General features: G+C 39.0%; 1 pseudogene; it reads right to left on the bottom strand.

The window, feature by feature from the left end:
* Positions 1 to 2,151: 2,151 nt before the first annotated feature.
* LOC101560605 lies at positions 2,152 to 3,334 on the bottom strand (annotated as a pseudogene).
* Positions 3,335 to 21,486: the final 18,152 nt, after the last annotated feature.

Raw genomic sequence — 21,486 nt, 5'->3', positions numbered from 1 at the left:
TGAAAGAGATGTGGACTGAGGTCGCCAAAAGTGGCAAGGGCAAGAAGAATTCCAAGCCAGTCAACAAGGACCGCTACATGTCCAAGATGTTCCTGCGCAGGGACTCAGTCATCGTGGTGCTGCGGAACCCGCTCATCGCTAGCAAGTAGGCGCGGCCTCCCTGCTTTCAGGACCCACTCCCACCCCTTGAAGACCTGTCCTTCATCACTGTATTGATAATAAAGTGCTATGTGTTTAAAAAAAAAAAAAAGAAACTGGCAAGCTCTTGCCTTGCCCTTTCTATGAACAGGATGTAGACTATTTGAAATTATCTACCTACCTACCTACCTACCTACCTACCTACCTACCTATCTATCATCTTTATCCTAAGATGGTAGAACCATGATTAGAGAAGGAGTCTTGGGTCTCAGATTCATGGAGCTGTCTTTCAGTCTCAAGAGCATGAGAAAAATGACCTCTGAGTTACCTGGGCTTTGTAAAATTGATGTCTCTATTATGGTAAAAGAACTCTACCTCTAAGAAGCCTCTTTTAAATTCTCACCATGACCAGAAAGTCTGGTGTGCCTTTTTTACTGTTATTTTTTAATTCACATTCTCTTACTAATAAGACTTTAGGAATTTAGTTCATGAGGACAGTGACCATAAATTACACCTTCTGGAACAATACCAGCAAGTATATTTTTGCACAATTGAAAGAATACTGAACTAGAAGACTGAACTAGAAGCCTGGATTCTTGTCTTTCCTAACACTAACTAGCATATTTATTTGAGAATATATCTTAACTTTTCTGAGCCTCAGTTTCTCAGCTACTGAAAGGAATATAACTTGTATCTCAATGAGCCAGGAAATGTGTGACTATTTTGTAAACCACAAAGTAACTCACAATGTTAACAGAGTCCTGCTTCAACATCCAACATCACTCTGTATACTGTCATAACTCAAGGTCGTGTTGAGGTTGGGCCAATTCCACTACTGATGTGCATGGACCACTGTCTGATAATCCCCACTGGTCATTGGCAAAATGACCTATTAGTAGATGGTGAATTATTAAAGGACTGTGGAATGCTTTGTAATAGGAATGCAGTTTAACTATTCAGGGGGAACCTTAGCAATTTAAAACAAATTCAGTTAGGTCAGCATCTTCCCCATGAACAATGGGTCAAAGTTTGAAATCTAGTGTTTATTGTGTAAATTCCTATTAGAGAGTTATTGCCTGGATATCATGCAGCATCCTACATAGATACAGGCGTGTTTGGGCATGGGCAAAAGCAGATCTATGGAAAGCATACATTTGCATGTCTACCATTTATTAGTTGCTTGAATATTTTACCTACACACACACACACACACACACACACACACACACACACACACCTCTGTTACAGCTATCCAAAACTAAGAGGAATGTTGTGCTTGTGCAGAACTCTGCAGCAGTTATCTCTAGTGAACTAGGATTTCTAATGGCCTTTCACAATAATTAGAAATTTAATTAACCTCTCTGCTTTGATCAGAGCTCTCATTCTCATTACCTTTCCCTATGCCTGTTTCTGAGGCAAGAGCTATTTCTAGGTTTTCCCTTCTCAGCCATAAAGTACTGTTTATGCTTAATTTAGTCTGACACAGCAGTAAAGAAAACCTCCAATGACTCCCAGTTGACCACTGAATTAAGCACAAACTTTACAGCATGGCATTTGGGCCATCGATAACCCAGTCTCAGACTGCCCTTCTGAGCTCTTCTCAACTCTCCCACACTTGAACTCCATTACTTGTGTTTCTCAACAGGCCTTGTCTTCCTGCCTGTGGTCTTTGCTTCTGTCTCTTTCTGTCTGAACGATTGGCCCCATATTGTATGCTTGCTATCTGTTGAACCTCCCGTCTGCCAGGAAGCATTTCCTGCTGGCTCCTTCCCCACTCTTATCCACAGCCCAATCTTCAGGTTTGTATCCTTTTAAAAAAAACTGTTTAATGTCATTTTATTGATATAAATGCAACAGGTTACAAGAGATGCTAAGTCAAATGAATTAAATATTAATGTGAAGAATAAATACAAAGAAGCTTCTGTCAATAAAGTTGTCTAAAGTGCTCTATATACTTGGTACAGTTTGCTTGCAACTATTTAAGGTGAAACAAAGTTATATTTAATCAGACTTTTATTTCTCAGTGGAAAATTCTCTCTTCAACAGAGGTTGCTGAGCTTTCTTGAAGTCAAATATCATGTCCAAAGCTGGATTACTGGGGGAGCACCAATCAGGGGTATAATCTATCTGATTATAATATTCCTTTGAAACTGAACGGCTCACAAGTGTAACTTGGAGTGCTCCAAAAATAGCCCCTCTCAACCAGGCCACACACTTAGCCTTTGCAGGTAGAGTATGAATTCAGAATGTCTTTGTGCCAAGTGCTTTTTGGTATGTTTTTATTCAATATTTTATTTCTGCAAGCAACCCATGGAGAAACCCTGACAATATAGATGTGCCACCCATGACTACCAAGTTCTCTGCACATTGTTTTCTGGTGTTTACTGAGCACTGCAGAAGGAACTCCAATATTAAGGGGGCAGCTGATTTCTCTTTATTATCTTGTTCAAACAGAATTTCTACAACTGAATCTCTGATTGATCCCAGGACATGTAAAATCTTTTCCCCATCTAATGGGTAGTCAACATTTTGGTGTGTGGAGGGATGTTCATCATTCCCATCAATATTAAATTTTGCTTCTTGAAGCCTGAGTTCACACTTCAGATCACTTACAATGCAAGTGCATGGTGTAATGTTCTCTACAATACTTTCTGAAATTGAACCCATCACTAGGGAAGACTCTTTTTTTAAGCAGTCATGATGCCCACAGTACACTGGTTCCAACAACTGAGTTTCCAACTCTGGTGCAAAGCTTCTCCTTGATGGGGAGAGCCCCACAGCAATTACTGTGATTTCTTCATCTATAGGCAATGTCAGGAATTCCCTTTACTCATAATCCAGGACCATGGTAGAGTTAATTGCAAGAGCCATGAAGTGACTTGGAGCTAGCAAGAAAGGTGGAACCTCAAAATATTTGAAAAAAACTAGATTGAGAGTCTCTCTGAAGTGGGAAGGCATAATACTGACTAGGTCAGCACAACTTGGAAGGCTCTGGGATTCACCAAGACATGCCTGAATATATATCATGTGTATGAATTCTTTTAGGTAAGACTATAACTCTTTTGTACAGACATTATACTGAACAATCTTGATAAGCTTAGGCAGTCCAGACTTCATTTTTTTCAATCACACTAGGAATTATACATTTTGGACCATATTTAATAAAGGCTTCTTCTAAGTTGATCACCACTGCCATCTCAACATGTCACAGATGGCACAGGGAAGATGTCCACAAGTCCAGGCTGATGGGTGCTTGGGGGTGTGGGATTGTATTCTGTGAAAATTTAAAAGAATTGTATTTCTTTAATTTGCTCAGAAACTCATACCTTGTTATGATTCCATTTTAAATGATATTGTGCATTTGTCTTATCTGCTTTTGGATTATATATTTTAAAAGAAATAAATACCTTACCTATTCTGTACCCTTCAGCAATTAAGATAGCATACCATCACCAGCAGTATCAACCATTTCTGAATTCCTTCATTGATCCAAGCACTGTGCTAGACAGTGTAAAGAAAATAAGATTTTCATATGCATAAGGCCAGATTAGAAAATGGAACCTCCAGAAGAGGAAGTGAACTTCTTTGGATCCATAGCTAGGACTTTCATGTTGGCTTGCATTGTAAAGGGGTTGGATACAATGACACTTTTACAGAACAGTTTGCTGTTGTTACCCTTGGCCATGTCTTTGAGAAGTTCAGCCAATATTTCCAGAGAAAAAGTGTGCTTCTGAATCTCTGGCTGTGTGTAAGGACCACTTTTCAGTAGTAATCCATGACTCATGAGGTTTTATCAGGTGTTCCATGTAGTGACAGCAGCCCTTTGTAACCCAGAGTTGGGATCTACTCACTCATTAGAGTGTCCTAAGGAGACACTCAACGATCCCCTTGAGCTTTGTTTCTAGCACTGATCACTTTAGTGAGGTGCTTCAGTAGTTTATAACACTGTTTCAAAAACTTAACATTTGGAAGTTTGAAGTCTCTTCTGGAACTTCTTTACTGTTCTGGAATGACTTTTTTTTTTTTAAAATCCTTTATCTTGGTAAAGAGAGGAGATACTTACCATCCTGATCTGGCATCTCATTGTCTAAGAAGCTACCAGGAAGGAGGAGGAAGAGTTCTGGCCTGTTGTCAGTGCTATTTGCCCAGGAAATGTCTCTGTCAAGGCCAGCTTGAATGGTGGGAACTAGAGCAAGTGAATGGAGCCATAAGGCACACAGGCTAGGGTGGGTCACTGAGTGGACAGAGGATTGTTGAGGACTATGTTGCAGAGGTGGAGGGGTTCCAGGAGGGAAGGATAATATCAAATCTTTTTGACTAACAGCCACATTTTCTTTCTTTGTATTATTTTCCCTTTCTCAGTCTACTTTCTGCTGCTCTGACAGGGTACCAAAGATTGAGTAATTTATAAACAATAAAAGTTATTTTTGACTCATGATTCTGAAGGGTAGGATGTTGAAATACATGGTCCTAGCAGCTGATAGGGGAATCCATGCCATAGCATCACAAAGTGGGAGTGCAAGCAATAAGAGAAGAAAGTGGGGACCAAATTGATTTTATTTATTTATTTTAGTACCTGGAATTGAACTCAGGACCCAGAGATTTCCAGGCAAGTGCTTATTCTACTGAAGTGCTATTCCCCAGCCCCATACTGATCCTTTTTAACAGGAACCTACTCCTGTGGTAACTGTTCCACTCCCATTGTGACATTAATCCATTCATGAGGGTAGACCTCCTCATGACCCAGTAATCACTTAAAGATCTCATTTCTTAATACTGTCACATAGAAATTAAATTTCAATATGATTTTTGGAGGGATATTCAAGTCACAGCATTTCCTTTCTAGGTAAAAGTGTGGCTTCTTTTCTCTAAAGGAAATAGAGAAGTGGAGGTTGCTGATGAGGGTGACCTGGGGCTCTCCCCTTAAGACCCAGCTTTATCATCTACACTCTTCCTCCACCCATGGTCACTCCTTCCACCTTTGTTAACTGATACAGGACCCAGTGGGTGTCAGATGCTGTAAGTGACCCACATAAGTCTTTGACATTTCTGTATCTTTTCCAAATTATCTGATAGCTGGTGAGTCATTCTGTGCTGGTTGTCACCCAGCCATGGAGCAGATCTGACTACAGGGTCAAGGACATCTGCAGGGTCAGGCGTCATCTGGGGCAGGTGTAAAGCCCGTGAGATAGTCCCTTTTTGGGTCAGCTCCATATTGGATTTAATCCAAAGCCTTTAAAGGAAAGAGCTATAATGCATCATCAGAGTATGATATCAGCACATATCTTTTTACCCTTTCTCCTGTGCATCTTTTTCCTTCTATTTTTGTTTCTTTTTGGTTTAATGCCTTGTCTTCCTATATGCTTCCATTCTGCCACTCATCAGCATCTTTTTCCTCTCCTGCTTTTATTTTCTCAACTGTATTTTAATTATCTGTATTTTTCATGGAGTTGTTAAGCCTATGTTGGACATAAGGAACACTGCTATTGCATGGATGAGTGTCTCTTGGATATTAAAGCTTGATTTTCAGGGCAGTGCTATTGCTGCTTTGGACCTTCTTATTTACTTTTCCAGTTGCTGAAACCCAATGCCAGACACACAAAGTTAAGGAAGTAAGGATTTCTTTAGCTCATAGTTTGTGGAGGTTTCAGTCCGTAATTAGCTGGCTACATGACAGGGTGATATGGCAAAGGGGCAACAGTGTATGGTAGCAGAAGAAAGCAAAAGGAATAAATGCAAGAGGAGGAAACAAGCCACTTTCTGCCCTCTATCTTATCTGGACTGCTGGGATTTGAGTGGTGCCAATCCAATGAGTCAACTGATCCAACCCTCACCTTTAATCCTAGTACCCTTAATCACAGCATTGCACTACAAATCAGTCAAAAACTGTAGATTCAGCTGCCTCCAAAAAGCCCATCCCCTATGGCCAAATGAGGCTTTAGAGAGACATCCAGGCATAAAGCATAACAGACCTGTTAGGCACAGTCAAGTGGAAAGTCCTTGGGTTATGGGTTGTTCCTTCAAAGGAATTGTGAGAATCCACTCTCTTTGTCAGCCAATCTATTTTTACTTCCTGGCTTCTTTTCTTTCACCTCCTAACCTGTGGACAAAACCCCAGTGGACCAAACTCTCAAGAGAGGTCAGAAAGAGATGCTATAGATCCCACTGTTAGTATACAAAGACTTGATTTCTATTGTTCTGAGAGTCTCAGAAGGGTTTGCTGTACACCCCGTTGCCATTTGGGTTCAGCAGCTGAGCTTGGATGTGATCATCCAAAACTGAGCTAAATAAACCTTTTATTCATGAATAGCCCATTGCAAGTATTTCATTCTAGTATCATGAGCCCGGTACAGCCATTCAAAGAGAAAGTATGACCTTTGACTTGAAGGGACTATATGTAAACTGGTGGTAAAAGCAGATTATTACTTATACATTCTTGTCTGAGAATGACATGAAAATTATACCTAATTAAGAATTCATTGCTTCTTCCCCCTCAAATATAGTATCTCACAATTCAAATATTCTTCATTCAAATATGAGCAACAATGGCTTATCTGCTCTGCACTATCACTTCCTGGCATCATGAGAGAATTCCTGTTACAAAAATTGGTTTCAAATATTCATCGGATCTTCTGTAATGGCATCATGTGATCATCATCATAGAAAGTCTTGAAAATCCAAAAAAGTATGTAAAAAAGTAAGAATCAGCCATAACTTTATGTCCTAGAGGTAGTCACTGTCAGCATTTTGATATACTGTGTTCCTTCCAGGCTTTTTACTCTCGTATATATTCTTATTTTTGCATAATTATGACTGTGCTATGTCTGCAATTTTGTGTTCTGCCCTTTTCATTTATATTATGTTGTCAGCGATTTCTCATATCATTAAAATTATATTTGCAAATGTCATATGCTAAACTGTGAAAGTACTAAGATTCACTTAACTGCCTTGCTATTCTTGGTTGCTTGGGTTATCTTAAAATTTTTATTAATAATGCTATAAGTAACTCCCATGTACCTAATTATTTGCTTCAAATACTGATTTCTTCTTTGTGAAGGATTCCTGAAAGGGAATTATTGAATCAAAAATATTAATACTTTTCAAGTATTTAGTTGATATACCAAAATAATAAATTTCTATACAATTTACTTGAAGTGTGTAAGAAAAATTGCCTCAGCAAAAGAGACTCTTGCCCAACATGAGTATTATTTTTTTAAACATTGTGAAAGGAGAAAGCAGCTTTCTGTAGTATTCTTTCCTAATATTTGATTACAAATAAAAGCCACGTACATTTCTTTTTAAAAAATCATTGAGGGGCCAGGAAGATAGCTCAGGAGCCTAAGTGCCTGCCTGGCAAACACAAAGACCCGGGTTGGATCCCTGGTACTGCATGCTGTGCCAGCCCTGCACCAAGCTGGGCAACGAAAATGGGCGTGGTGGTGCACCCATGTAATCCCAGTGATGGGGAGGCTGAGACAGGAAGATCACTATGAATCTGAGCTGTGCAGCAAGGCCTTGCACCAAATAAATGAATAAATGAATAAATAAACCTTAAATCATCTATATTTTCTCTTTTATGAAATACATATTTTGAAATAAGTATTTATTAAGTTAATTTAAAAAAAACACTACTCATACTTTTTTTGTGTGTGTCTTCTTGTCCTGTCCAGCAGGTCAGTCAATGAAGGTCACCTGGGAGAGGAGCGGGGAATGGAGGAGGGGACAAAGGACAGGAGACTCGAGAAATGGAGACAAGACAGGAGCGTCTGATCAAGTCTTGTTTATTCAGGGGAGGTGCTGGGTATATATAGGGAGTGTAGGAATGAGGAAGTCTCGGCTCTTGACGTCAGCAGGTATGTAGGCAATGGAGGAAGGTCCCACCCCTGGGGCATAGCACGTGATTCATGGGTAATGGGCAAGGCGGGAAGGACCAGAAATTTAACTCAGCAGGGGAATAGAAACTTAAGAAAATGGCTGACACTATTATAAAATGGATACCAGTTAATGGTTTCCCACATCTTCTTGAGGTAGCATTTTAACCATGCAGTTCAGCCTGGCCTTGAATTCACTTTGTGGCTCAGGCTAGTCCAAAATTAACAGCGATCCTCCTGCCTCAGTCTCCCAAGTGCTGGGACTAGAGGTGTGTGCCTCCACACACAGCCTATTCTTTGTTTTTTATTCTGGTAGTGGGAATAGAATTCAAGACCTTGTGCTTGCCAGGCAGGCCCTATGCTGGTATCTCCTTGGTTCTACTCATATGTTTTTATTCTGAGATTTTTAGTTTATTCTTTTATCCATTTGCTCATCTGTTAATAAATAGTGAGTCCTAGGCACTCTTTTATTTAGGATCTGAAAATTAAGTCCCTGCCTTCTACTGAGGTGGTGGGAAGAGCATTAATATATGATGAATGTTAACTAAAAAACAAATCAGAGGGGCTCAGAAGAACTGGAAATACAATTTAAAACTAGAGGACTGGGTAAGTATTCACTCAGAAAACTTTCTTAAAGACCTGAGGAACCTTAACAAATGAATCATACAGGAATTTGGAAAAAGTGTTTTGGGCAAGAGGACCAACAAATGCAAAGTTCTATGCAGAAACAGATTTGGCCTGTTAGATGCAGAACGAGGAGGCTGGCATGCTTGGAACACAGTAAGAAAAGAAGAGAGCAGCTGAAGATGAAATTGGACAGGTGAGAGAAGCCAGGGTATGAAGTTTCTTTTAAATAACTGTGGTAACTTTGGCTTAGTATAAGACTGAATAGGAAAGCCATTGTAAATGTATTAGTCAAGTATGATTGCCTGATACTGTGTAAAAAAAAATGGCAAATTTTGAATGGCTAATAAGAATAAACTTTACTGCCCATTCATGAAAAATGTTTATCGTGAAGACTCTACTTCAAACTGAAGATTGAATTCCTAACAGCTTCCAGAATCTCTTCATTCCAAGATGGTACCCAGAGTGTGCCTCATATGGCAGATAGAAGACAGACCAGAGGAAAATCTGGCAAGGAATCTGCTCGCATTCCAACTGCTCAAAGCAAATTGCTTGACTAGCCCAACATCACTGGTGTAAGGAAGCAATAAAATCTGCTAGTTTTTTTTTTTTTTCTGAGTAGAGTAGTAAACTGATTTTCTTGTTCAAAAGATCACGTTTTGAGTCCCTGATTACCACTGGTTGAAACTACAATTAGTCATTATTCACTTTGTGATTCAGTATCCTGCATTTTTCATTTGCTTCAAACTATTTTTTTTTATTTTGAAGAGAATAGAAAATAATAGATAAGACATTAGAAACAATACATAATTTCAAGAAAACCCTAAGATGATAGGTATTCAATGATAATTGTTATATAGTACATTGTTGTCTTGAATGTTGTTCAGATTACCAGATAGAAGCATGTAGAATCGATCAAAATAAAAATTTTAAGCATTAATTGCTGCCTTCAAAAAACTGATAGAAATTAGTCAGACAATCATCTTAGTTATCCCATGTATGTGTATACATGATTTATTCCTCTTCTTTTTTCCCTTTCTTTTCTCCTTTCCCTCAAGTTTTCAACTATTTAAAATAGGATCTTTGTAATCACAGCTTTCTTACCTAGTGGGATGTACTGTGGAGAGGGATAATACTTCTCAGTTAAAACCACATGCAAAATTTAGGACTCCTCCAAATCTTACTTGGATATTTGTTTATGCAATAGATTTGCTGAAATTCCCTTGTATCTATTTGGGGTGTAGAGAAGTGTGTCAGTTGGCATTATGTTTAGATGGAAGTAACAGAAACCCAATTATAGGGGGCATGAGTAAATAAAGATTCTACTTGTCCCAGGCAAATATATATCTGGAGACAAGAAGTCTAGACTTCACATTGACATCAGTGTTCTATCTTCTTCTTCTATTTCCATTCTTCTGCCTGTGACACGTAGTTTTCCTCCTCGCAGTGACCAGACAGCTATGTCAGTCATTATATCCATGTTTCAGGGCATTCGGATGGAGGAAAGGCAATTGGCTCAAGGAAGTGTACAGTTCACTCTGTTGACTTTCATTTATGTGTTTAGTACAGGGTTTACAGGGTCTCACTACACAGATTGGACTCACAATGATCCTCCTATTTTCAGCCTCCCATGTGCTGGGATTGCAGGCTCTTCACCACACCCACTCTCAGTCGCTGTCTCAGCGCACCCGGGGGCGGGGCCAGCATGGTGCTTCTGTTGACTTTCAAAGCATTCCCAGAATTCCCTGCTGGTATCTCAGAGCAAGTGGGAAGGACTGTAGATGGCTTTTTAGGAGTCTATTCACAGAGTTCATGTTGGAAAGAAGAGAAGGGGCAGGAAATAATCAGAGAGAAGGGTCATGCATGACAGAGCCAGCGCTTCAGCCATTTAGCACCGAATCTCTCAGGGATCCACCAGACACCAAGCAGTTAATCTGAATTGCAACTTCTTGCTCAGTCAGGGGCACAAGACTTGCCTTCCTACCTGGGTGTGATCAGGAGCTATCCAATGTTACGTTTCTTTTAAAACTTTAATCAATAAAATTTTAATAGACTATTTTTAGAGACATTTTAGTTCATAGATAAATTGAACAGATGGCATAGAGCTCTCATATAGCTCCTGCCCCTACACATACACAGCCTTTCCTGCTCATGACATCTTGCATCAAGGTAGTACATCTGTTAGGCTCAGGGAATCTATATTGACTTTCCATTCTTACCCAAAGTTTATCATTTATTTTACAGCTCACTCTTAGTGCTGAACTGACCAAGACTCTCCCCTTGACCAAGCTATAATCAGCTCCCTCTATGCCTTCTTGTTGACTAGGGCTACACTATTGGCAGTGGTCCTGTCTTTGCTGGGCCTTTTCTTCCTAGTCTTAGTGAGAACACTGTGAAGTCAGCTTACTGAGAATCTTGCCTCACCTGAGAAGTGAGCACCCTGAATCCAACTCTTGTTATCTGGCCACCCTACCTAATTTTAGAAATAATACTGTGAAGTTGGACAAGCAAGAATTCCACTTAGCCTTGATGTCTTGTGTGAGAAATTTTCCATCCATTAATGTCCTCAGTGCACTTACTGGCTAGAAATCTTTGCCTATCTTTGCTATATTTGGAGTTAAGCCCTACCTCTCTCCCCTACTCTTACTACTTATCATAGCAGTCCTGAATAAAGCTGTCCTTGTCATTTTAGAAGTGCTAGAGAATTTTTCTCTATATTCTATGTGTTTGGACAAATATATAATGCCATAAATCCACCATTATAGAATAGATTCACTGTCCTAAGTATCTTTTGTGCTCTGCCTTTTTAGCCCTCCCTCCTTACTAACCTCTGGCAACTACTAAACATTGTCATTTTGTTAGCCTCAGACATGGAAAAATAACCTGGTCCTGGATACACTTTGAGAGTGAAGGAGGCTCTATGACACAGTTTGGCCAAAGATGTCAAGGGTGGGGTGCTCCTCCCCTTAGAGAGGCACTAGATATGGAGGATAATGGTGCCTATTGGAGCTGTGATCTCTGGAGGGTGTGGGTCACAGAGACAGTGATGGGACACTAGGGTGAGAAGACTGAAGTAGAAGAAAGAAAGGAAAAGCTTCCTGGCCTCTGGTATCAAAAATTGGAAGATTCAAAAAAGAGCATGGAACATTTAGAGGGACTAACAAAAAGAAAAATCTAGTAATATCTGGCTTATCTCTTTATGAAAAGTTAGCCAATTGCACCAAAGCCATTTCTGAGATGTCTTATTGTCTGTTGCTATTTATGAATGAGGAGTATGTTGGTCAGTTTTTTATTGCTAGGACAAAAGCCCTAACATATACAATTTCAAAGAAGAAACAGATTATTTTTGCTTATCATTTCAGAAGACTCAGTATCTTGTCAGCTAGCTCAAAGGCAGGATCATCAAGCTGGGAGGGTATAATGGAGGAGACTCCTCAACTCTAGACATCCAGGAAGCAGTGAACAAAGGAAGAGGCAACAAGAGAGGGCCAGGAACCAGATGAAGTCTGCAGGGTCGTGTCCCCCTTTCCCACTTCCTCCAACTAGGTGGCACTCAATAGCCCATTCTTTAATGAATTCATCAATGATTCATTAAAACACCGATGAGGTTAGGGTTGTCACAATGTAATCACCTCTCCAGGAGTCCTATAATATAGTCAAATGGACAACCAAGATTAACCCACACTGGGAAGAACTGCCATCTTTATTTTTGTATCACCACTGGTCTATAGATATTAAATGAAGAAGAGTAATCTTTAAGGATGATTTGGAAATCAGTAACCTGCCTCTTGGAAGGATATATAACAAGGAAAGTCAGGCAAATGGAGAAGTTGAGAAGAAATGGCCTTTTCTCTGTTTTTTCCCCTATAAGCTATTGCTTTATAAGATAACATGCCCTGCTCTCCCTAAGGCTTTCCCTTACAACCTTCTGTTTCTCCTCAGCACCAGCCCTCCAGCACACACACCATTGGGCTTGAAAGGAAGCTTACATAAGATTGCTTTTGTTAATTAAAAAAAAATCATTGAATTCAATTAGGCAAGCAAAAGATGTAAGACTTAATTCTTAATGGTTTTCAGAAACATATCACACAAATTGATACCTTTCTCTGAAAGCAGACATTTATCTTAAAGCTGGTGGGTCTCTTGGTTCTATTCCAGATGTTGAAAATTATTCTGTTGTTGGTTGAGGTCTGGAATGCAGCCCTCCATTACGACTGCTATGACTATTGTTCTGCCATGGAAAGTGGAAGCTGTGCTCCTTGGCTGGGTAATGAGAATTATTGCTGGTAACATTGTTAGCAACCAGGCTCCTTAGTGGTGAATGTGCCTCTGTCACATTTGAGCCTGTGTGTTTTGTTGGTCTTTCCCGTGGCAAGGCAAAAGGAAATGAGCATTATTGCAGTAGCTCTTCCTCCTCGTCTCATTCCTCTCCTTGAATTGTCCCCCTCCACCAACCCTTAAGGATTGTGGGTCCTTGATGCTGGATTCCCTACTTACTCAAAATATTAACTCAGCTTTGCTCTTAGATTTCTGTTGCGCTGATATGGACAATGACTGCAGGCAGAGGTGACATCTCATTTATCAAAAGATGTAGGAGTGTTGGAGCTTGACTTCCTTGTTTGCTATCATGAAAACTATTTGAAAGGGGAAAAGAAGAAAACTGATTGCTGAGCAACCTTAGGTTGATAGGCAGGGACAAGGATTTCCGAAGACCCTGGGAAATTCACAAACTATCTCTTGTCTATCAATTATGCCCCCCCACTCCTGAATTTGAAGACACTTAAGTAAAGAGAACACACTTGCTATCTAGCATAGATGACAGAAAACAAATTTCCCTGACCTTCAGACCTCTGTTTTACTTTTTAAAATTGTGCTAAAATGTATGTAACATACAATTTCCCATTCTAGCATTTGAAGGGTGTAATTCAGTGATAATGATGTATGCACATCTTCATGCAACCATTGCTATTATGCATCTCCAGAGCTGCAGAGTACTAAATAGGAATTCTGCACCTATTAAGCACTCCATTCCTTCCTCCAACCAGCCTCTTGTAAGCTCTAACCTATTTCTTGTTTCTATGTATTTCCTGCTCTAGGTGTTTCATGTAAGTGCATTCATATAATATTTGCCTTTTGGTGTCTGACTTACTTCCCTTAGATCTCCCCAGGTTCATCCTTGTGGTAGCAGGTGTCAGAACTATCTTTATTCTCTAGTTCTTTGTGAGATTTTGCTTTAGTTTTTCACAGAAAAAAACCCAGGAAATTACATAAAAATGATAATAAAATATTACACATAAATATCTACATTCAAAATATGTATATTTATATATTACATATTTATACATATACTTTTAAAATCCATTTTCAGTTCAGAAAAAAGTACAGTTCTCTGCCTGCATTCACTCACTTTTTAGCAATGAAGGATTATATTTTGTAAATGGCAATACTGCTACTAAAAATAGAACACTATAAACAGAATGATGCCTTTTTTCCCCAAAGACTATTGGTATACTAGAATGATGTGAAAATAATAAAAGTGAGATATTTTGTGATAAACTTGGAGGATAAGATTAAGACTGCAATTTGTGAATTATTTCAGTGAAAACAGGTCATGAGTGAAGGTTGAATAACATGCCATTTTATGTATGCTTCGTGTTTTTAAATCTAGTCATCTTTTGGTAGACATTTGGGTTATTTCACTTGTTGGCTAACGTAGATAATGCTGTTATGAATAATTGTGTCTGAATCTTTTAGATGTAGAAGTAGAATTGTTGGATCATATAGTACATCTGTGTTAAATTTCAGAGGAACTACCAAAGTGTTTTGAACAGCATCTGCACCATTTTACATCCCCACTAGCTAGGTACCAAGTTTCCCATCCTTCCCATCTTCACCAACACATTACTTCCTTTTTCTGTTTTTTAAATAAATTCCCAATGTGTGTGACGTGATATTTCATTTGATTTTGATTTGCATGTCACTGATGATTAGTGATGTTGAACACTTTTTTTGTGCTTACTGGCCATTTGTGGATCTTCTTTGGAGAAATATCTACTCAAATCTCATGCCCAGTTTTCAATTGGGCTGTTTGCCTTTTATATTTTTCATTGTAGGAGGTTTTTTTTTTTTTTTCTGAGTATCATTCTCAGTGTTAAACAGCTTTTAAAGAACTTCAAGAAGGAAAGATTTATTTTGGCTTTTGGTTTCAGAAGTTTCAGTCTATGGTTAGCTGGGTCCAAGAAAAGGCAGTGGTGGAGGAGAGCTGCCATGCTAACAGCAACTGGAAAGCAAAAAAAGAGAGCTTGTGCGAGTCAGTGAGGAATGGGCTAGGGACAAGGTGTAGTCCCTAAGGTCACACGCCATTCCTTCAAGTAACCTCCTTGGGGGATATTTTTGGAACCCAACCATAGCAAGGCCTCATTATATAGGTGATTTTCAAATATTTTTTTCTCTCTTGATAGTACCATTTAGTGAACAAGCAGATTCAATTATGATGAAGTTCAATTTATCAATTTTTTCCTTTGTTGCCTGTGATTTTGTTATGAAGTCAAGAAATTACTGACAAATGCAACATTATGATGCTTTCATCCTGTGTTTACCTTTAGGAACTTTATACATATGGATAAAGCAAGGCTCAGGTTCATGTTTTGTGTGTAGGTTTCTGGGTTTTTTTTTGTTTTTGTTTTTGTTTTTGCATCACTTACTAAGTATACCATCCTCTCCCAATAGAGTAGTCTTGACATCCTTGTTGAAAATCAACTGACCATATCTATAAGAGTTTCGATTCCATTTTTGAGTATCAGTAGTTTGGTAGCTGGTTGTACTACAAAAGATTTTACTGAATTAGAGCAGCAAACAGATTTTCTTGGGTCAACACTTCTTTATCATTTCATGTAATACTCTGAATTATAATATTTCTAACACACTTTCATACATTTCTTATTGATGTTTATTGTTGTTGGTATTATCATTTTTCTAAACATATGGGTTTAAATTCTTAATTTTTTTTTACACAAAGAAAAAAGTTTGTCACACAATTTTGGAGGCCAGAAGTCCACACAACACAATGCCAGCTCTGGTGAGGGAGCCCTTGGCTAGGCCACCCCATGGCAGATAGCAACACGATAACATACAGCACATGTGAGAGCGAGAAATGCTAGGGTAAGACATTCAGAATGATGGCCTACCTTGCTCTACTTGTAGCAGCGCTTTCAGGAGAATTCATTCAGGGTCCCCGCAGAACTACCTTAATCCCTTCTGAGGCCCTAGCCCTATGACCCCCCTCACATTTGGCACCATCATAGAAAGGTTTCCTCACCTCTCATATCACCAAACTGAAAACCAACCTCCCCAAACATGAACCCTTGGGAAAGAAACAAACCACATCTCTAGTGATTCCTTTAGCATGTTAAATTCTTAATTTCTTAAGGTGAACAATCACTTTTCCTTTTCCATTTTATTTTTAATTTTTATTAATTTTATTTTTTCCATAATTTTATTGAGAAACAAATAGCAATGAGACAGTTTCAAATCAAATTGGTAGGACAGTTGCAATAATTAATACACTGCATACTCTCTTCCTAGTGGTTATTTGCTGTACAATATGCAGACATGATATCCTATTTACAAACACTATTAGAACAAATCCCTCTATTCATTAAGAGAATGCAACTATTTATCTATCCTAACTATTGTGAATGCACAGATACAAAATGAACATTCATCTGTGTCCCCTTTTAAGTTTAGTTCTGTCATTTGAATATTATAGGTGTGTTAATTCAGCAAAATATTCTAAAAGGGTCCAGTAGTCCATAATAGTATTGAGTCTTCTGCTTGACTGGCAGTGTCAGAAATTGTTGAACCGAGTCTCCTACAGCTGAACATAACATGGCTTTACTTCTTATAATTTGTTTTTATACTTTTCTGCTGGATGGTTAAGACCAAGATAAAGCAAGACATATGCAACAAGAGTTGTAGCTTTTGGATCTGATAAGGTCAGTTAAATCCCCTCAGGATTTATCCCGGGATCCTGTATCTCAGATTGTAGATCCTTTGTCAGTGTCAGCCATGTGGATGAGTCACGGCCATTGCTGGGCCAATGTGCTCTCTGGGAAGCCTGAGAGAATGTTTTCTCTCCATGTGACTCTCCTTAGGCACACTCTACATCATCGATCCCTTTCCTCTAAGAAATATCAATGAGATAGTTTCAAAACAGGTAAGCAGGACAACTACAACAATTAATATAATGCATATTGTTGTCTTCATAGTAGTTATTCATAGTACAAGATGCAGACATGATATCTTGTCTAAACACTATATTCATTAGGTTAATCCAAAAAGTTCAGATGAGCCCTCAGAGCATTCCAAAAATCTCTCTAGGACTTCTGGAATGTGGTGGCCTTAGCATGTGCAGTCATTATAACTAAAAATAAACATGATCATGAGCATATAGCCTGGTGGGAAGGACAGGTATTTCATGAGAATATATTAACACAGATAAAATTACTGTTTTGATACCTTTTAAGATGAAATAATGAGTGTTGAGAGGGCTTTCTTCTATATTGGAGATTGAAACCAGAGCCTTCTCACTGAGTTATATCACCAGTCCCTTTCAAATTTTGAGATGGAATCTCACTTAATTGCTTAGCCTGGGCTTCACCTGGCAATCTTAGTACCTCAAGCTACCAGAGTTACATATGTGCACCACTATCTCCAGCTACTGCAAGGGAATTTAAAAGAAGAAAATTTGCTAATTTGCGAGTCAGAGTCTTTCTTGGATGGAGCTTGGAGTGGTCAAAAAGTGCAAAGATAGTTGGAAAGTCAAATCCTATTTAAGAGATTCCATAAAGTGAGGTTTAAAGACAGTTCACTGGCAATGACATAAAGATCACTGAATAGCCTTGGTGATATCAGTGGGGATCTGGGAGGGCAGCTACTTTGGAGCCAGATAAGGACCTGAAGTGGTGCCCAAGATCTTGGGTTGTGCCTTGGTTCCCACCCCTGATCCCCCAAACTGGGAGTCCTAGAATAACTTGTTATTTGCACTGGGACCATTGCCAAATATTGTAGCATTTCCCTGCCTCAGTTTTCTTCATCAGTTTTACAGCCTAGGTTTATGAGAGATGAAAGAGCTTCAAGAATAATTGCATTAATTATGCTTTAGATCTACTATGCTTTAAAGATAGGTTAAGTGTGCTCCACAAGTTATGATGGATTAATGTCCAAATAAACCCATCATTAATTTGGTATGTATTTATTGCATCTATCTCTTGAGGATCATAGCTTAACAAACAGTACCTGATCCATGGCTGGCTGGTGGCTACAGCTCACTGCTGCTGCTCAGCATTATGAGAGAGGATTGTTCTAAATATTGCTAGTATGAAAAAAAATAAACAAATATTGCTAGTATGGAAAAATATCAAAATGCAAAATTCAAAGTGTGATTTATACACAATGCGTATAATTTTCACAGCATCATGAAATCAAGAAATCTTAAATAGAACCATTCTAAGTCAGCACTGTCTATATTTTCAAGCATTTTTTTCTGTTGAAGATGTGATCTCTCTTGTGCCCTCAGAAGATTCTTACCTTATTTTTACTTTGTTTTGTTTTAGACAGGATTTCCCTCTTTTAAATCTGGCCAAAATTAGACAGTCTCTAGTTATGTTGTCTTGTGATCTTAGTTTAGAAAACAATATCAAATGTCCTATGGTTTGTCTGAGAACTTATTTAGCTACAAAGAACTATAAATTGTTTGAATTATCCTAGCACTGATGTGGAAGAAAAAGCAAAATCTAAATTTTGTTTGCTTTTTAATGATCACAAGGTACACTGGAGCGGATTGCCCTCCAGTAAATATGCTCCCAAACTGAGGGAGGGAATCAAATTTGCTTAGCATTTTAGAAGTCCTGGCAGTGTGACTTGCTCCATACACTTAATGGTAACTATGGCAAGCCTTTCTTATTTTTCTAACAAATTAATTTCTTAGAGTGCCACAGTGTTGAGTAACAGAATATTAAGGCAAAAATGGAAGTGGTGAACACATGTCAGTTGTCACATGCCTGTTAGTCTATTCTGTTAAATTTTGGTTGTGGTCTTGGAGTAATGTCTGGAGATTGGGGTTGGTCTGGACCCTTAAAACCTCCCACTCTAACCTCCATACTCTCTTTTCACTGTTATGTGTTTGGGAGTGAAAGACTTCAAGATCCAAGGACATAACAGAGATGTGAAGTAAAGGCAGCCTGGAAACCCAAGTCAGCACTTAAAGGGGAGTCCTTATACCACATTACTCTGCTTCATGGAAAAGAAGTGGCCTTTGCTTTGTGGACCATGGAAATTCTTCAGCTTCTCATCATAACAATTAGTTTACCCTATAAAACACATCACAGGCCTATAATAGATGGAGGTTGTGCTATAAGATGAGATGAAGGCCTAATTAATTATAAGGACAGAAAGCCAAGATGACACTTATGCTGAAACTTGATAAAGAAAGAAGAACTTCCTAAATGAGAAGTATGGGGAGAAATTTGAAACAAGTAGTCCAGAGAGGGCAAATCCACGTGGCATGGAAGTACACTGAGCAAAGCTGCTCTGTGGCATCTTTTTGGATAGGGTGTGGAGAAGATGCTAGGAAGGCTGGAGACAGTTTCATTCAGAAGACAATGGGAAGGTGGGGAGCACGGGTCAGCATGGTACTCTGACATCCAGGGAGAGTACGGATGAAGAGGGCCGCGTGTGAAGGTTGGTAGACCACTTTGAAGGTTGCTTCAGAAATGTAGGGAAGATCACTGGATAACACACATAAAGCACACAAGTCACTGTACTCAGCACTAAGCAATACTAGTTCTACTTTGTTCCCTCACCCTGGATGAAGGAAATGGCTGTGGGAATGAAGAGAAAATAAGTGGATGAAAGAGGAACACAAAAGCTATAAATCTCCCACTCTCACATTTTTCAAATTAGAAAAAAATATTGACTAAATGGTGTAGTACCTTCTAAGAGCATCAAATGATTTTACTGTTAAAACAAGAATGGGGGTGATAATTACTAAATAACTACCTATGTCCTCTCCTCTTACAAAAAGCTATATAGAATGCAGCCATTCTTTAAGATATCCATAGGACGAGCTGATGTTTTGTGGGTGGAACTAGGACCAATATGGATATTGACTACGTCAGACTGAGTTTTCCCAGGATTTTTGAACTGAGGTCGATTTTTCTATTGGTCAGCTGGATCTTTCCTACTACCACAAGGTGGAAAGCCAAGTAAGAGGGACTACTACCCTAGAAGGTTTTGTTTTCTGTCCATCAGAAAGACAGCTTAGGGACACATACATACAGTGAGGGAGAGTGGGCAACACAGTCCCCTAAAAGAGGAGCTTGGGGCCTTATATGCTCAGTTATGTAGAGGACAGCCAGGCTGGCTACCCAGGAAAGCATTTACTTTAGTGCTTAATGCCCAGATATTTGCTTTAATTTGCTCAGTGTCCAGATATTTGTTTTTATTGTTCTCTCCTGAGGGTGAGGATTGGTGATGAAGTGAATTGGTAGTGAGGTCTGAATGGGAAAGAGTAAACTGTAGTTGCCTAAAATATGGTCCTCATCACAGGTGAGTGGATAGTAAATGGGTGACATTGGTTGGAATGTAGTAACTACGTGCAGAAGAACCCTCGGCTAGATATGTTGTCATCCATCCAGGCCAGGAAGGGCACTAAAATTTTATCAAATTTAATATCAGGACTATAAACAGGATTATATTTTCATCTGTACCCAAAAGAAAGCTGTTTGTTCTTTCTAATAATATTCTGAGTTTTTTTTTAAACAGTGTCTCTTTTAATAAACACCACTGTCTTACCTTCCTAAGAAAGTTTCTTTTTTCTTCTTTTCTTTTCCTTGTTTTAGTGTAAACTAATTCTTTACAGCTGCAGTATATTCTGGGGTTTTTTTGTTGGTGGTGCAGTTCAGTGGCTGCAAAGAGACACCACTGGGCCACCCATGTTGCATTCCTTGTGATAGACAATAGCTCTGCAAAAAGCCACATGCCTTAGAAGCAGACATAGGTTGTCTAAGGATCTCTGAGCAATGGAAACTCCAACTGAAACTGTACATAATTACTAACATTCTACATACATCCAAGGACTGAAAGAGAGTTAATGAAAAGCTCTGAAGCCAGGGTGTGGCTGGCAGCTTAGCCTCATATTTTGACAGGAGCACCAGAGCTCATAAGCACATGCTCATCCACAATGCCCAAGCAGGTAGATGGCAGCTGCATTGGTATGGACCCACTCCTTGGTTCTCTTACTGGCAGTACTGAATGTTGGGATTTTTAGCTTGTACTACTAGAATCCAAAGTCCATATTTCCATTCTACATGTAGGTTTCTGGAATGGGCAATAGCTTCTTCTAAGACAACAGCTCTTGGGGCTATTTACATTGAATGATGTGACTTGGTTATGGGCTAAATCTTGTTAAGAGGGGGACAGGGAGAGAATCACTGTGACTTAATCCTACTTTGTTATGTGGAATCCTTTCATATAATCAATGCATCAGAAAAGAAATTTAGAAATACATTTTGCTGGCAGTAGTAACATTTGATAAAAAAGGAGACAAAGGCACCAAGAAATAGAATCATTTACATAAAGTAATGGTAAGATGAGGGTCACTGGAAAGAGCTTGGTTTATGTAAGAGAAACCCACTTGGAACAGTGTGAGCTAAGGACTTGGGCAGGAGGTGCAAAAAGGTCTTCAGAAGGGATGAAGCCAGGAGCTTGCACTCTTTAGATACCGAGGTTTCTTGGTCTCCTTCTTTCTTTTTCTCCAAGTCTTCTGTATCATTGTATCTGTTTCTTTGAGCAT

The sequence above is a fragment of the Octodon degus genome, unplaced genomic scaffold (genome assembly GCF_000260255.1).
Source record: "Octodon degus isolate 3935 unplaced genomic scaffold, OctDeg1.0 scaffold00053, whole genome shotgun sequence".
Classification (NCBI taxonomy): domain Eukaryota; kingdom Metazoa; phylum Chordata; class Mammalia; order Rodentia; family Octodontidae; genus Octodon; species Octodon degus.
This window is presented reverse-complemented; position numbering and strand designations above follow the sequence as displayed.